Here is a 14,603-nt window from a genome sequence, read left to right on the forward strand (position 1 = left end):
GATTAAAAAAAAAATTATACACACAAAAAAATTACAGTTTGGCTTCAGTAATGGCTGAAACAACCCCATTACAATGAAGACCAAAAACATACTCAGTGATTAACAGGATAAAATGGGCGTGTGCATTAAGCTTTTGCCTCAAAGCAATGCACACCTTTGATTCTTGCATTCTAGGTAGAGGCTGGTGGATCTCATAGTTCCAGGCCAGCCAGTGTCACATGATAAGACCCTATCTCAAAGTAGTTTTAGTTGCCAGATGGTAGTGATGCACGCCTTTAATCCCAGCTCTTAGGAGGCAGAGACAGGTCCATCTACTTACAGGCCAAGGCAGGAGGATGAGTTCAAGACCAACCAGCCTTCGCACCTTAGCAAGACTTGATCTCAAAGATTTAAAGGTCTGGAATGGAGCTCAGTGGTAGGTAGAGTATTGTCTAGCATGTTGGATACATGCTAGTCTCTGGGCAGTGGCAGGAGTTGGGAGAACAGGAGAGGAGAGACTTGGTAAAGGCTATAAAAGATCTTTAGGGCTGGAGAGACGGCTCAGGTTAAGAGCACTGTCCACTCTTCAGAGGTCCTGAGTTCAATTCTCAACAACCACATGGTGGGTCACAACCATCTATAATGAGATATGGTGCCCTCTTCTGGCCTGCAGTTATACATGCAGGCAGAGCACTGTATACATAATAAATCTTTAAGAAAGAAAAAAGGGGGAAAAAAAAAAGTAAAAAGAGCTGTTTATTTGGGCTGGAGAGATGGCTCAAAGACACTGGCTGCTCTTCCAGAGGTCCTGAGTTCAATTCCCAGCAACCACATAATGGCTCACAACCATTTGTGATGAGATGTAGTGCCCTCTTCTGGTGTGCAAGCAGAACACTATACATAATAAATCTTTAAAAAACAAACAAAAAAACCCTCTTTATTCTGAAAACCCTCACTTCTCTATTTGATATTTCAAAGGAGATGTTTGGGAAGGTGAGGGCTGTGGGGAGGGGGGGGCAGTGGATTGGTCAAGTGCTAGATGGCTGAGATGAATATGAGGAATACTGTAGGAAAATAGCAAGGCTGGAAACAGGAAGGAGGCGAGAAGCAAAGGAAGGGGAAGAGGCCAGGCTGTGGGCCCCAGGGTAAGGCGGCCACACTAAGGTAGAAATTGACGGCAGCTAGGCCAAGATGGGTGAACTGGGATCCTTCTCAACTCTATGTGAAAACCTTAAGACCTTGGGCATGCAGGGACTCCTGGAAGTGCAGAGCCCTTGGCTGAACAAGGGCTCCTAAAACAGCACACACAGTCCCTTCCTGTGACCCTGGAAGCGCTCCCAGCTGTCCAGTCAGCCTCCCTCACAGCCTGCCCTTTGTCTTCTCAGATTTCAGTCGGCACTATGGCAGGAATGCTGCCATAGCTGCACTGTGGCCACCAGATGGCGATGGTGCCCAGGTTAGTTCCTTGGCAGCTGTCTTGCCCAGAAAGGCAACTGAGATGAAGCCTGGGCTGCAAGTTTGGTTCCTTGTTTGTCCCTGGTCCCTTATGGTTTATTTTGAAAGACACGGGGTGGGGTCCACTTCAACTTTCTCTTTCTGTCTCCCTGTCTTTTAATGATTTATTTTATATGCATTGGTGTTTGGCCTGCATGCATATCTGGGTGAAGATGTCAGATCTGGAGCTAGAGTTGCAGACAGTGGTGAGCTGTCATGTGGTACTGTGAATTTTGAACCTGTGGTCCTGTGGAAGAGCAGCCAGTGCTGCTAATCACCGAGCCATCTCTCCAGCCCCCACGTCAACCTTTTCACTGTCTAACTCCAAACTACTTGGGAGGCAAAGACAGACAGGATTTGCAATTTGAGGCAAGTATGTATTTGAGAAACATAGATGCTGCTTTCTTTAAAGCTTATATTCTATTTTTTTTAGGAAATAAAAACTTAAAGGAGTGTTTATTTTTAAAGGATCTTAACTACCGGTAATTTCTGCTCCAGGGAATTCCACATCTGGCCTCTAAGGGCACCTTCACTCATGCACACACAAGTGTACACACACATAAAATTAAAATAAAAATATAAAGAATTCTGCCAGGCGGTGGTGGTACACGCCTTTAATCCCAGCACTCAGGAGGCAGAGGCAGGTGGATCTCTCTGAGTTTGAGGTTAGCCTGGTCTACAGAGCAAGTTCCAGGACAGCCAGGGCTGTTATACAGAGAAACTATCTCAAAAAAAAATTACAAAAAAAATTTAAAGAATTCTTAACTAGATATAGTGATTTATTCCTGTAATCCCAGCACTTGGGAGGTGGAGGCAGGAGGTTTGCTGCCAGCTTGAACCCAGCATTGGCTACACAGTAACCTAGAGGCTAGCCTAGATTACAAAGTAAGACCTACCTAAAAGGCAAGGGGGGTGGGGTCTGAGGAGATGACTCGGCACCCACATTAGGCACCTCACAATCTCCTGTAACTCCAGTTCAGGGGACCTGACCTTCTGCCCTCTGAGGGTACCGGCACCCAAAAGACACACACAAAGAGAAGTCTTGAGATTTTGTTTTTTGAGACAGAAACTGTGTAGCCCTGGCTGGCCAGGCTGACTCACAGAGTTCTTTCTACTTCCAAAGTATTGGGATCAAAGGCGTGTGCCACAGTACCTGCCCACCGCTGCCCCCCCAAAAAAAAAATCTTTGAAAAAAAGAAACTCTAGTCCAGATAAGTTTGGGAAAACCCACATTCAACAACTGTTACTTGGGGTTTGGTTTTGTTTCCCAGGACTTTTGCATAGCCACTGTTTGTTGGTTTGGTTTTGGTGCTGATGCAGACTACCCACGTTTTATGAATGGGAACACCCATGCTCCAGCAGTGATTGAGTTCCTTCTGGTTAGTCATTAACAAACAGCGGAAGTGGGAGTAGGCCTTTGCTCTCCAGTTCCAAGCCCTTGCCTCTTTCCTTTCTCTTGCTTTCAAGTCACCTTCCAAAGAACTATGCTAGTGAGCTGTGAACTTGCTTCTTGCCTGACTAGAACAATATATGAAGAGAATTTCTAGGGAATCACTCCTGGCTGGCTTTGCAGTTAGTGACTGGGGACAAAGCCCTGTGTCAGAATGTCTGTTTTAGTCTGGGAATTTTTGCGTCCTGGGTTAATGGAAAGACCCTGCCTCAAAGAATACAGTTGAGAAAGTTAGCACTGAAGACTCTTCATGTCAACTTTGGACCTCCACATACATATCACATCTGCCATCAAATGTGTGCACATATGCTCACACACAGACACAAGCAAAATAAAATAAAATGAGGGTGAAGAGCCATAGAAAAAGATACCTGAAGTCAGCCTCTGGCCTCCACATGCAAGTGCATCACCCTATACATACATATATTCACCCACAGGAGCACAAACATATACTACACACCCCTCAGAGTGTGAGTCCCTGAACATACAAAAGGCAGGGAGAAAAGAGGCCCACAAGAACTAGTTTGGGAAAGAGAAGAAAATCTACTGACACCTGATATACCGATTCCTTTATGCAGGACTCGAGGAACACCCATCAAAGAATACAGAGGCCCTCAAATGGATGGGAGAGTATTTTCAGGACCTTTTTTGTTTCTTTTTATTTTTTAGTTTTTTGAGACAGGGTTTCTCTGTGTAGCTTTGGAGCCTGTCCTGGATCTCGCGCTGTAGACCAGGCTGGCCTCGAACTCACAGAGATCCGCCTGGCTCTGCCTCCCGAGTGCTGGGACTAAAGGTGTGGGCCACCACCGCCCGGCCTTTGTTTGTATTTTGAGACAGGATCTCATGTAGCCCTGGCTGTCCTGGAACTCACTATGTAGATCAGGCTGAACTCAAACTTATTGAGATCCACCTGCCTCTGCCTCCTGATGGGATTAAAGACCCTACCACACTCGGGGTCTTTTATAGTTTGTCTCAAACAAAAAAAAACAATAACAATTTTTGGGTTTTTTTTGAGACAGTCTCATGTCACCCAGCCTTGCTTGGAACTCACTGTTCAGTGGAGAGTGACCTTGAACTCCTGGTCTTCTGCCACCACCTCTAAGTTATAGACTTTCTATACCTTATCTAGTTTATTCAGTGCTGGAAAATCGAACCTGGGGCTTTGTGCGTGCTAGGAAGGGCCGATACCAACTGAACTACATCCTCAGACCTTTTTTTTTTTTTTGACTTTTATGTATATGGGTATTTTACCTGCATGTATGTCTGTGTACCACATGTGTGCCCAGCACCCACAGAGGCCAGAAGAGGATGTCAGATTCCCTGGGACTAGAGTTACATGTGGTTGTGAGCTGCTATGTGGGTTCTGGGAATCAAATCCAGGTCCTCTGGAAGAGCAGCCTTTTGACCACGGAGCCATCTCTCCAGTTCCTCAACCCTCTTTAGACAAGTTTTTATCTTCTTCCTCTTCTTCCACTGCAGAATACTTCCACAAAGAACACTTCCTTCCCCAACAAAACAGCACAGTCTGGAGGGGAGTGCTGGTGTGCCGAGGATTTGGTGGGTTCCCTATCACCCCAATGTGCATGTGTGTGTGTGCGTGTATGTACGTGAGTGTGTGTGTGTGTGTGTGTGTGTGTGTGTGTATGTGTGTGTGTGTGCTCTCGAGGGCACGCATCCTTCTGTGTATGTGTATGTATTTTTTGAGACAGGGTCTCCTTATGTAGTCCTAGCTATCCTAGACCTCATTATGTAGACCAGGCTGGCCTTGAACTCACAGAGATTCATCTGCCTCTGCCTCCCGAGTGCTGGAATGAAAGGTGTGTCCCACCACATTCAGCTTTGACTTCAATCCCCCCCCCCCCCCCGTTTGGTTTTTCAAGACAGGGTTTCTCTGTGTGGCCCTGGCTGTCCTGATCTAGCTTTGTAGACCAGGCTGGCCTCGAACTCAGAGATCCACCTGCCTCTGACTCCCAAGCGCTGGGAGTAAAGGCGTGAGGCACCACTGCCCAGGAGGCTTCATTTTTTGAGTACAATGGTTGTCTCTGGCTAACTCCAGCACTGAGTATCATGAGATTTAATTTTCTAGCTTCAGCCCCAGCTCTCCTTCCTTCTTCCTGCTGGGTCCTCATAGCAGAGTTCTGAATACGGAAAGAGGTTGGACACCACTTGACCCAAGTTGGACATAGGAGAGAAATTACCTGGGCAAAGGCTACCTCCCGGCTACTCCTGTTCTCTGAATGGCATGTCTGTACCCAGACCCAGCATTTTGTGGTCCTGAGTCCCAGTTCTAGGTAGGTTCATGCCCTGGTTCAGAGGCAGTCCATGCTCTGCTCTCCTGATCTTGGGACACACCCTGCTTCTCCCCTGCTCCCTGTCTCACACCTACCTTGCACTGGAGGGTAAAAGGGTAAGGCTGGTGGAAACCAAGGCAGGTCACCTGTCACTTGCCTGGCATTTGTCAGTGTCCAAACAACTGGGTGTGCAGGAAGAAGGGTGACAAGCCTTGACAGCTGCCAGGCTACATACCATGGTGGGGAAGCTGGTCGGGCTGGGCTGAAATAGGGTGTGGTGTCTGGCCTGGGAGCCTCATGGCCTGCCTAGACATCTGGCTGGCTCAGAAGGTCCAGATGTGCTGACAGGTGGGGGATGACCCGAAACACAGGTTACTGAATATCTCATGGCCCCAGGATTTGGTGAGCAATTAAGCAGATGAGAGGATGAGTGGATGGAAACTTCAGATTTATGATCCCTAATATGCAGATAAATAATGGGGTGGCTGGAGAATTAACTGACGTGGTAAGTGTAAGGTACTTACTGCTATTCCCAAAAGTACTCAAAAATCTCAAATGCAGTTGATATGAGTTCAGCACTTAGGGTAAATTCAGTCTGATTCAATTCTTAGCCTCCATGTAGCTACAAAACAACAAACAAAAATCAATACTGCAACAGAAAACATTTCAGTGAGTCCTCATGGAGTCCTTCCATTTGCAAATGGACAAACAGGCCCTGAGGAGAGGCTGTGATTCACCATACCTGGCCAACCCAGGCTGAGGCATGCAGTGACCGCCCAGCCTGCAGCCTGGTCTAGGTTCTGGCTTACAAAGCTGGCGTTCCACTGTGCTCTCCTCCCTGTGCCCTCTCATGCCACCCACCACCTAGTCACAGGAACCTGCTGAGACAGGAATAAGAACCACCTTCTATTTTTATTTGATTATATTTCTTAATATATTATACTGAGTAGTGTAAGGCCATCTCTCTTTGGTTTTGCCTTGAAACAGGGTGTCACAGAGCCTAGGCTGGCCTCAAACTCACTGTATGGCACCTCTACCCCCTTAGTGCTGGGATTGAGGGCATGTACAACTATACCTGGTTTTATTCTGTGTGTGCAAGTGACTCAGGGTTTCCTGCATGCTAAGCCAGCTCTCTACTAACTAATCAACATCCCCAGCCCTGTGTTTTTGTTCAGTTTTTTGAGATAGAGTTTTACTATATAGCCCAATCTAGCCTGGAACCAATGATGATTCTCCTGCCTTAGTTTTCTAAGTGCTAGGATTACAAGCACACACCACCACTACCTAAAGGGGGCTGATGAGAACTCTCCCCGATGAAGAAATAAGACCCTGGGAGGTGATAGGCACAGCATAGAGCTGACTGACATTCTTCCTGGTTGTAGCCTCCCCAGACCCTGACCTCATTCCATCCCTCCCCTCCTCCCTCCCCAGATCATCCAGATGTCTATTCCAGCAGGAGTCCTCTCAGAGGCTCATTGAACTGGGAAGAGCTCTAAGGAACTCACCCTAAAGGGAAGTGAACAGAACCCTTTCTTTTCCAAATAACTTTCCTGAGCCAGAGACAAGGGGTTGATATTTCCTGCAGATGTTGGTCAAAGTCAAAACACAGCTGGATATGGTGTTGCATGCCTCTAATTCCAGCACTAGAGAGGCAGAAGCCAAAGAATCATTGCAAGTCCCAGGCCATCCTGAGCTACATGTGATTTCTCCCGGGAGGTAAGAGAAGGCTCAGGATGAAGCTCAGCTGAGAAAGTGCTTTCTAAGCATGAGTCTAATGCCGCATAAACCTGTGATGTGCATTCCTGAAATGCCAATACTGAGGAAGCAGGGCAAGAGGATCAGAAGTTCAAGACTAGCCTTAGCTGTATAGGGAATCTGAGGCCAGCCTGGGATACATGAGACCTCGTCTCAAAATAAAGGGGGAGAGGTTGTTCTTATGTGTCATATGAGGTTTTGCTGTTCTTATTTTTTCTTAAAACAAAAGTTTAGCTGGGAATAGTGTGCATGCCTTTAGTCCCAGCACTCAACAGGCAGAGTCAAGCGGATCTCTGTAGGTTCAAGGCCACCCTGGTCTACATAAGGAGTCCCAGAACAGCCAGAGCTACATAGAGACTCTGCTCCCTCCCAAAATAATAATAATAATAATAATAATGATTTCCTGTATATGTGCCTTTATGCTTGTATATCCACTATGTGTGTGCAGGCAGCTCAAAGATTTAGAATCTACTGGAACTGAAGTTACTTGCAGTTATGAACTGTCTGATGTAGGTGCTGGGAACTGAACCTGGGACCCCTGGAAGAATAGTGCCCATTCTTAACTGCTGAGCCATCTCTCCAGCCCATTGTGTTCATTGTGTTTTTGTTTTTTAATGTGACTGGTACTGTGTATGTATGTGTGTGTGTGTGTGTGTGTGTGTGTGTGTGTGCATGCTTGCTCATGCACACCTTGACCTATACAGCGCTGTACTTGTCCCTGATTGGATTGATGAAAAGGACAGACACACAAATATGTGTACAGAAAAGCTGGGCTCGGGTGGGCCATACACTCTAATGGAGAAGCAGCCTGGAAACTCAGTGCATTTATTTAACACATCTGGATTGAGGAGGCAGATTTATTGTATACAGATGAACAAGGAAGCAGATTTAGCTAATCTCAGTAAGAAGTCTCTGCAGGGCGCAGTCTCAGCTATAAACATCCAGGAGGAAGCTGTGATTGATACCTTCTGCACACACTGTCAACATGGACCAGAGGACTTTCCCTTTTCCATGGATCTGAGGCATTGGGGTCCTTGATATGGTCATAGTCATGTCAACAACACACATTCACTCAGGACTTCATTTGCTCCCCACATGTGACTGTCCATGTGCATGTGTGTGAGAGCATGGTTTTAAGGCGTGTGTACCAAGGTCGGAGAAAGAATAACCTCCTGTTGGTCCTCATGCTCTGCTTTGAGCTTCCTGGGAGTCTTCTGTCCACACCTCCCATCTTGACTCAGGTATTCTGGGGATGTAGATACACAGAGCTTCATCAGGCTGTATGTGGATTCTGGGGATCCAAACTGGGGATCCTCGGGCTTTGGGGGCAAGTGCTTATCTATGGAGCCATCTCCTCAACCTGAAAGCTTTTTTTCCCTGTACTGAGGCTTGCAGAACGAACGCAGGGCCTTGCTCAAGCTGGGCAAGTTCTGTGACACTGAGCAATGTTCCCAGGCCTGCAGTTTTCCTTCTTATCCCAGATGCCGATTTCTCTTCCAAATCCAAAGCTTCTCACACGTCCAAGCTGTTTAGTGTCTGTCTGAAGGTCACAGCAAGGTCTCGAGTTCCGTTTCGCCCTGCTGGCCTTTCCTGCCTCACTTCCTGTCTCCTTGTCCATCCTCTGGTCCAGCCAGATTTCTCAGCACTCCTCAGCCACTTGCCTATCCTTGAACAAGCTGTTCCCTCGTGTGTGAGACACCCTTCCCTCTTATTTTCTGCCCAATTCGATCCTCCTCCAGAGACACCCTGGGTGGCACCAGTGACCCTTTTGTTTGTTCTCACAATTATTTATTTACTTAATCTAATCAATCACTTGTCTGCATTCTGGATTTTTTTTTTTTCTCGAGACAGGATTTCTCTGCGTAGGCATCACTGTCCTGGAATTCACTCTGTAGACCAGGCTGGCCTCGAACTCACAGAAATCTGCCTGCCTCTGCCTCCTCCCGAGTGCTGGGAGTAAAGGTGAGCACCACCACTCCCAGCCTCAACTTCTCAGCATTTGGATTAAGATCATTGAAGTATTTAGTTAGTTTGGAGACAAGGTTTTTGCTAGGCAGCCTAGGCTGGCCTCAAATTCATGATTCTTGATTCAGCATGTTGAGTTGCTAAGGTTACGGACCACCACAACTTGCCATGAATGCAGTTATATATTCCTCTCTCTCTCTCTCTCTCTCTCTCTCTCTCTCTCTCTCTCTCCCTCCCTCCCTCCCTCTTTACCTCTTTTTCTCACCCAAGGACTTCATCTAGCTTAGACTGGCCTTGAACTTACTAAGTAGTGGAAATGACCTTGAACTCCTGTTCCTCCTGCATCCACCTCCCAAGTAGGGGGATCACAGGTTTGCGCTGCTAGGCCTGGCTTTCTCCCTGTTCTCTACAAAGTCTACTTCAGAGGAACAGTGATTAGTAGTTTGTGCATTTGTAAGGAATCAGAGTTTGGAAAAGAACAGCATCCCGTGGAACCTGCAGCTTAGCTGGACCCCGTTTGTTGGAATGCTCACCCTCAGGCTTGAGGTCCTTCCCAAAGTCGATGTCTCCTACCAGACCACAGCCTGCCCCTGGGCACAGAGGCTCCTGGGTACTTGGGAGTGGTTGGCTCTCTGAATCCTGCCCACACACTCAGACAGGGCAGGGTCACAAAGTCACATGTTTTCATGCCTGTTCAGGGTGAGGGACTGTCCAGGGACAATTCAAAGGCTTCTTTTCTTTTTCTTAAAAAAAAAAAAAATTGGCTGGGCGGTGGTGGCGCACACCTTTAATCCCAGCAGATTGGGAGGCAGAGGCAGGCAGTTCTCTGAGTTCAAGGCCAGCCTGGTCTACAGAGTGAGTTCTAGGACAGTCAGGGCTACACAGAGAAACTTTGTCTTGAAAAAACAAAAGTTAAAAAATACTGTGGCAGGCTGGAGAGATGCCTCAACATTTAAGAGCACTAACTGCTCTCAAAAGGACCAGACTCCAGTCCCAGCACCTACATAACAGTTCACAACCATCTGTAACTAAAGTTCCAGGGGATCTACTGCCCTTTTCTTGCATTCCTGGGCATCAGACACATACATGGTACACAGACATTCACTCAGGCAAAATACTTATACAAAAAAAATAATTTTTTTTTAAAGTTTTTGAGACAGTGTTTCTCTGTTGCCTGTCCTGGAACTCACTCTGTAGACCTGGCTGGCCTCAAACTCACAAAGATCCACCTGCCTCTGCCTCCTGACTGCTGAGATTAAAGGCATGCACCAACACTACCTAGCTAAATAAATTTTTTTTAATTTTACATTTATTTATTTATTGGGGGGCAGGCCACAGTGCCAGTGTGAAGGCTGCTACAGGTTGCAGGAGTCAGGTCTCTCCTTCTACCACATGGAGTCCAAGGGATCAATTGGCAGCACATGCCTTTACTCACTGAGTGGTCTTGCTGGCCTCTCAGACAGAGGCCTTCCTGCCCAGGAGTTTGTCTGGGCAACTCTGGCCACCACAAGAAGATATAGACCTTGACTCCCGGTCCACTGAAGACAGAGCCCCTCCTAGACAAGATTTCCTACTCTGGCCTTTATTTAGGGATCGGTGCGTCCTGGTCTCCCTGCCCCCACATTCTGACCAGCACAGAGCACATTTAGAGATGCTCCTCTTAGGGTCTGATTCCTGCAGTCAGAAGCAGACCTTCCTTTGTTTCCCAGCCTCTTCCTAGCTGGAACTAACTCTACCAATGCTCTTGACCCTCCCTGCTCCATCGCTGGCAACCGAGGTCCTTGAAGGACATCAGCCTGATGGAAACACTTATTCTGGGAGACTAGACTACAGATGTCTTAGGGCCACATCTGCCTTCCAGGATCCTGCCAGGTGAGAAGGCAGCTGCAAAAACAAGCACCTCTAATGGGTGCTTAGGGACAAGCTACAGTGAGGGGCGGTGTTCAGTGTCCCGAGAGCCTCAATTACGGAGCCTCACAGGGAGGGGCCCGAGCTTACTCATTTATTAATTACCCCATTCTCTAGCAGGAGGTGCCCTGTAAAATGAACTGGATTCAGTGTCCGAAGGCCTGAGGCCGAGTGTGGCTGGGGCAATTTTTACTTGGTACTGTGGGTGAATCACTGCATCTGAGGATCCTGTTTTCTTTTCTCTCTTTTTATTTTTTTGGTTTGTTTTGGTTTTTGGAGACAGGCCTTTTCTGTACAGCCCTGGCTGTTCTGGAACTTGCTCTGTAGACCAGGCTGGCCTAAACTCACAGAGATCTGCCTGCCTCTGCCTCCCGAGTGCTGGGATTAAAGTCGTGGACCGCCACTGCCCAGATGAGGACCTGGGAAGGCCAGAAAGGCCATGCTGGTGAAAGAGCATCAAGAAGGCCAACCATCACACACGTCTTCACTTTGGTTATTTTTCTTGATGCATTTCCTAGATTCTGGCTTAGCATTTGGAGGTTTCTGCTGTGTTGGCAAAGTGGTACAGGACAGGTGTAATCCTAGCAGTTGGGAAGTGGAGGTAGGAGGATCAGGAGTTCAAGGCTAGCCTTGTCTACCTAGCAAGTTTAAAGGAAAGCTAGACTGGACTATATGAGACCCTATCTCAAAACCAAAACAACAAACAACAAAAACCACTAGTGGATACTATTAAAACTAAGCTGGCCAGGCGGTGGTGGCGCACACCTTTAATGCCAGCACTGGGGAGGCAGAGGTAGGCGGATCTTTGTGAGTTCGAGGCCAGACTAGGCTACAGAGTGAATTCCAGGGAAGGCTCCAAAGCTACACAGAGAAACCCTGTATCACAAAACCAAATAAATAAGTAAATAAATAAAACATGGGTAGCACCTCTTCTCATCAGTTTACTACTGATATATCCTCTATCCAAAGCCAATATAATAAATGGAATTTTAGAACAAGGAGATGGAGTAAGAAACTACACACGGACTTGGTATTAAAGTGCTTTTAAGAACAGGGCTGGAGAAATGGCTCCACAGTTAAGAGTGTTTGCTGCTCTTGCAGAGGACCCAAGTTCTGTTCCCAGCACCCACATCAGGTGACTCACAGCTCCCTGTAACTCCAGCTCCAGGGGATTCAATGCCTCTGTCCTCCATAGGTACCTGAACTCACATACATAGACAAGCACACACATACAAACATATAATTAAAAAATAATAATGTAGGGCTGGAAAGGTGGCTCAGAGGTTAAGAGCACTGGCTGCTCTTCCAGAGGTCCTGAGTTCAATCCCCAGCAACCACATGGTGGCTCACAACCATCTGTAATGAGATCTGGGGCCTTCTTCTGGCATGTAGGTAGAACACTGTATGTGTGATACATAAATAAAAAAAAAATAATAATGTACCACCTTGAGATGTTGAAGAAATAATAATAAATAGGTTGGGGACATACCTCAGTGACAGATCATGTGCTCATCAGACATGGAAGCCCAAAGCTTGACACATGGCAACACAATCAAATAATTACTTAATCATAGAACTGGGCATGGTGGTGCAGGTATACACAGTACTTGATCGAGAGTTTGACTCCAGCCTAGGACACACAGTGAGCTGGGTGTGGTGGCCAGTGCCTTTAATCCCAGCACAGAGGGCGGAGGCCTTAATGGTCATCTTTACATACTTAGTGAATTGAAGACCATCCTGGGCTACAGGAACTCTGCCCAAACAACAGAAACCTGCAGAGCTCCTCCACCAGCCTCAAATCTCTACCGTGAGCTCTGTAGAGAATAGGAAGAAAGCCAGACATGCCATCATTTGGGAGCTGATCCAGAGTTCACGTGCAGCAGCCTGGGCTACGCAGTGAGCTTGAGGCTCTTATTTAAAGAAAAAAAAAAAAGTCAGCCCATTCTCTATAGTAAGTTCTAGGACAGCCAAATCTACATAGAGAGACCCTGTTTCAAAAAAAGAAACAAGAGCCAGGTGGTGGCGGCTCTCACCTTTAATGGAGGCAAGCCTGGTCTACAGAGCTAGTTCAGGACAGCCAGTGATACACACACAAAAAGCCCGTCTTAACAGTCTGGGCACATTTGATCCCAGCACTCAGGAGCCAGAGTGATTTCAAGACCAGGTTTACAGAGTGAGTTCTAGGACACCCAGGGCTACATGGCGAAACCTTGTTTCCAAACAATAACAACAACAACAGCAAAAAGAAAAAAAGAAGAGGAGAAGGAGGGGAAGGAAGAGGAGGAGGTAGAAGAAGACGACAAGGACTCCCTCAGTCTTCCAGGAACATGAAAGGAGGCTTGTTCTATGAATGAGAAACTAAGATCAGAGATGCTAATAGTTCGCCAAGAGCTAGCAGAAGCCCACACACTCCCGGTCTTCATTCTTTTGTTTCATTTTGTTGTTTTTCCAGACAGGGTTTCTCTGTGTAGCCCTGGCTGTCCTGGAACTCACTCTGTAGACCAGGCTGGCCTCGAACTCAGAGATCTGCCTGCCTCTGCCTCCCATGTGATGGGATTAAAGGCCTGTGCAGCCGCAGCCGCCGCCGGCGCTAGTCTTTATTTTGACCACCAATTATAATCTTTTCCATACCAAACACATAGGTATTGAGGTTTTGGTGCTGGCCCTTGAACCCAGGACCTTGAGCATGCTAAACATGCACTCTACTACTGAGCCAGGCTTCTGGTCCCTGAGAGATAATTTTGGATAACTTTAACCTGTGTTGTTACTATAGGAACTGTAGCTTGCACTCTAGTGTGAGGCCAGCATCTGACATTAGAGAGCAAGCAGGGAGTGGCTGCCTCTGAAAGGCTGTTTCCCCAAAAGCCCTTTATAGTCACTCAACTGAAAAAGCTTAATTGAAGCTTCAAGTAATTGAGAGGCAACAGACTGTGGTGGCACGTGTAAGACCAGTATTTGGGAAGTGGAGGAGGCAAGGGGATCAAATGTTCAGAGTTATCCTCAGGTTCATGTTGAGTTCCAGGCTATGCTAAGATCCTGTTTCAGCTGGGCAGTGGTGGCACATGCCTTTAAACCCCGCACTTGGGAGGCAGAGGCAGGTGGATCTCAGTGAGTTAGAGGCGGGCCAAGCAAGTTCCAGGACAGTCAGTACTGTAACAAAGTGAAACACTGTCTTGAGAAACCAAAAAAAAAAAAAAAGAAGAAAAGAAAAAATACTCTTTCAATGCCAGGTGGTGGTGGCGCTGCTTGCCTTTAATTTCAACACTTGGAAGGCAGAAGCAGGTGGATCTCTGTAAGTTGAAGGCTAGCCTAGTCTACAGAGTGAGTTGCAGAATAGCCAGAACTACATAGCAAAATCCTATCTTGAAAAACAAAACAAAAACCAAAAACAAACAAGTTTCGCAAGAGGGTAGATGCTGGGTTGGGGCTTCCGGCTCCTCACTGCATGGTCAGGGAAGCGCCATTCCTGTCTCTCTCCAAATCTTGCTCAGGGAGCCTCGAAACAAAGGAAAGGCGCCAAAAGCCCAGTTCCACATCCTTGGCGACTACTGCAACTTCCTTCCCTGATGCCATCAGCCACCATGTCCCTGACTAAGCGCTCTGCTTTTGGACATACTTAGGCACAAACCCAACTTGTGATAGACATGTCGTCACCCCTTGCCTACAATCCACGAAACCTTCCTGTCCTGACTCGGGTGCCCAACTTCTCTGGCCTCCTTCTCTGAGACCCTCAAACCCACCTGTGAGTTGCTCTGCTCAAT

Source organism: Peromyscus eremicus, chromosome 7 (genome assembly GCF_949786415.1).
Source record: "Peromyscus eremicus chromosome 7, PerEre_H2_v1, whole genome shotgun sequence".
NCBI classification, from domain to species: Eukaryota; Metazoa; Chordata; class Mammalia; order Rodentia; family Cricetidae; genus Peromyscus; species Peromyscus eremicus.